The following is a 4,000-nucleotide window of genomic DNA, read 5'->3' as shown; positions in this document are numbered from 1 at the left end:
TTATATCTACTTGGAACGCTTCATTACAGGCTTAAGTTGGTGTTTTGGACTCAAGTTGTTGGTATTTTTGATATGTTTCTGTGTTTGTGCATTTCAGGCATCAGTTAAATGAAGAAAGAATCTTTTTAAAGAAATATGCTGAAAAGAGATCAGAATGGTAAGCCTATGCCATTTTCAAGTTGTAGAGAATATCGTTAGCTTCACGTGAGCAGTTGAATCGCCTAATTCTGATGAGCAGAACTAAAGATACGGCCAAAAGAAGTAATGTCAGAATTTTTCCAGAAGGTAGGCGCGGCCGCGCCAGAACTAGCGCGCCCGCGCTGCTGAAAACACTATTCCAGCTCGCCCGCACTCGAAAACAGCGGGCCCGCGCCCTGTTTCTGCCCCAGAATCCTGATTTTAGTCAAAATTGAAGATTTAGAGAGTCCTGGTTGTAATATCCGGGATATATCGTGTAATTATTTTTGCTATTATATAATTATTATTTGTGTTCAGTATCTATTCTGTGAGCTAATTGTTAAGTGTTATCTGTACTTGAATATTCAAAAATAATATTAATTGAGTATTTTAATTTTTATATGTTCAAAATAAAATATAGATAATTGGCATATCTTCCTAATTATTTTTATGTTGGTTTATGGATTTATAAGAATCATATGAAATTTCTAAAATCTTTTTCCGGGTAATTAAAATCTATTTTATAAAAACGGGAACCAACCGACGTCAACCGTTGTTACGTTTTTGGAACCCGAAACTCTTTCGAGAACTCCTTCCTAACCTAATTGTAATATTCCGAGCATATTCCATGTTTCGACTTTTTCGATCCGGCGTACGGTTTGTCCTGCGCGGGTCCCGGCGCAACATTTTCGATACAATATTCGTTTCGGTAAATCAATAAAACCCGTATTTTCGATGAACGGGAGCTTTTTATTAAACTATCACAATTATCACTTCGTAATACGTGTAACCAGGCGCTGAGACCAAGACCGCAATACAAATTGTACTGATTTAGATAATTATCCCGAAAACCGATACCATTTGGATCAGTTTTTACAAATAAATGTACTGTTTTATATCCGGAATGATCCAACGGGATACAAATTTTCCGTAATTATAAATAGCCTTTTACCGTATTTTATTTCGTATCAAAATCATTTGCAGATAGTTAATTATATAATTTTCAGAGAAAAGCCCTAATTTCCTAAAACTGTTCTAAGAATCAAACAGCAAAACGAAGGCGTTACCGATCTCTGTTTTCAAAGCTTGAGTAACCAAAACGAAGGATTTGAAGTGTTCTATCAGATTCTGAGCTTTGTTTCACTGCAGAAATCAAGGTTATTTTTCTAAAAATTTATTTATTTTCGAATTTATTTTATTAAAAATATGAATTTTTGTTCGGATGATTGTTTGTATGATTTGATGATTGCATGTTGTAGAGCTTGTTTTCCTGATGATTTTCATATGTCATACGTCTGATTTGGAGTTCAATAACATGCTCAAAAGTGGGTTTAATTTTCGAATTTCAAAATTAGGGTTTATAACCCGTATGAATGTTCTTAATTGAAATTTGGGGGTTTCTTATTCTGTGATAGATTGATGTTGTGTTATAGTGGGTTGTGTTCTCTGTGAAATTTGCAATCTAGTCGTATAAGTTTCATGAACCAACGAGGTCTGTAGAGAAGGGAGTTGTGTTTTGAAGTTTTCCGATGTTCGCCGGAAACTGGAAAACTTCACTGCCAAATTCCGGCCAACTCAGGGATTGTTAGGATGAATTGATTGCATGGTTGTGTTCCTGATGTTGTGTAGATGTGATATGGAGGTGTTGGTGGGGTGAGGACGCCGGGAACGTGTTCTCCGGCGAACCCGACTGTTTTCCGGCGAAGGGCTGGAAAATTACAGTTTAGTACCCCAACTTTTGAAAACGATGCAGTTAGGTCCCTGAAGTTTCCAGACTTTGCAAATTTAGGATTCCTGTTTATAAAATGTTTAAAAATCATATTTCCTATTTATTTTTATTATAAAAATTCATTTTTAAATTCTAAAAATTCTAAAAATTATTATTTTAATTCTGAAAATTATTTTTAATTCACAAATAAATCTAAATTAATTAGTTAATTAATTTCAGTTAATTTATAATTGATTAATTGGTCAATTAATTCGAAAATTAATTGATTTAATTAATTATTAATTGATTTTAATTAATTATTTAATTAGATTTAATTATTTAAAAATGATTTAAAAATTCTGAAAAATAGTTTCGAGCTTTAAAATATTATTCTAAATTATTTCCAAGGCTCGATAATTATTCTAAAATTATTTCGGAGCCAGAATGGGCCAACCGAACCCTGTTTATTAACCCGAAATTGATCCAACGACCCGTTTTAATTCCGAAAAATGTTTTAAAAATCATTTTAAATACCAGAAAGCCTATTTATGACCCGAGACTTTTTTATAAATAATATATCATTGATTACGTGATGTATTATGTGCTATATGTGACTTGTTAATTGACTATCGGTCTATATATTCGGTGTTTACTTGATTATTGCATAACTTTCAATCCGTTAATCGGATTTGGGTAAAACGAAGGGTAGATAGAAGTATGTGTTGAATAGAATTCCATGAGTAAATTATTGATAGATGCTTATGATATGTGAGCAGAAGAGGCAAGACGTAGGAAAGGGAAACAGGTAGTTGAGGAGTAAAACGGTTGTGATTGGAAGCGAGTGCAGTATAGTAAGCTAATACCAGGCAAGTGTTCTGAACTTTCTCGAGATATTGTAGTATTTGATAATCCTGTGATATTGCAAGTGCTTTGAAGCACAGAAACCTAAATCCTGATTTCAGTTATTGTTCTTGAGCCATGAATCATATTCTTTCTAATCCATTGATTATTGTATACCCAAACAAGAACCACAAATCTACGATACTACTCCACAAATACATACAAACTAAATACCAAACACTTAAATGAACTATTATATACTCAACCCATGGTATCTTATACTTTGAAAGACCAAATCCTTGAAACCTTGAAACGTTGATTCCTTTGTTATCCAATTCTTTCATTACCCAGCATCCAAGCTTTTAAATTGCCTTATTGATCCTTACAAGGATTGAAACCCTTTCATTGTTAAACATTTATTGTTGTTAATGATTTCATTTATTGTTTATTATTGCATATTCTGTTATTATGTTAGAATTGGATTGTTTTTTTATAAAATTGTGGACCAGATTCGTGGTCAGACCATATAATGGTCAAGTTAGGCCAATGTGTGCCTTGGATCCAGTAGTTAGAGCAATGCTGTGTGCCTTGCTCGGGGTTAGTGCGTGACTGATCAGCAGCCTAACCTTGGTTTTTAAATTGAAAGTATAATATCCAATTCTAAATCATAATCCATTGTTCACTTGATATCATAACCATATTCACCTGATGATCATTATTCTCAATTTTGTCATTGTGACTTGCTGAGCTAGTTAGCTCATTTGTGCGATGTTGTTTATATTCTTTCCAGTTAAAAAGGAACCAGTTGGTAAAGAGGATCCCCAGTCCAGCGCGAGAGCTAGGGGTTCAGGTTGAGAAAGCTGAGCTAGTAGGCTTCTTTTGGAATAATTTAAGTTTGTAAAAGTTTGTAATAATGTTTAATACTCAGTTTGAATTTGAAATAGTTGGGATTTGAACGGTTTGTAATATATTAGTGTGTTTGGCTTGTGTGCATACTTTAACCTGTTGCGATCCGTGGTGGTTGGTAAGTAGGATCATTGCATATATTATTATTATCTTTATTATTGTTATAAGCAGGTTATAATTAAGGTGTGTGTGTGGACCCCAAACTTCTGACCCGGGTTTGGAGGGCGCCACAGGTTTGGTATCAGAGCTACAGGTTATAAGTCACTGACACAAGCCTAGGTTGACGGGAATGGGTAGAGGGATAGGATTAGAAGTAAGGTATAGGATGATAGAACGTCGAGAGGTTGAGTGTTATGGTATAACCGGTAT

Source organism: Apium graveolens, chromosome 5 (assembly GCF_009905375.1).
Source record: "Apium graveolens cultivar Ventura chromosome 5, ASM990537v1, whole genome shotgun sequence".
In the NCBI taxonomy this organism is placed as follows: domain Eukaryota; kingdom Viridiplantae; phylum Streptophyta; class Magnoliopsida; order Apiales; family Apiaceae; genus Apium; species Apium graveolens.
This window is presented reverse-complemented; position numbering follows the sequence as displayed.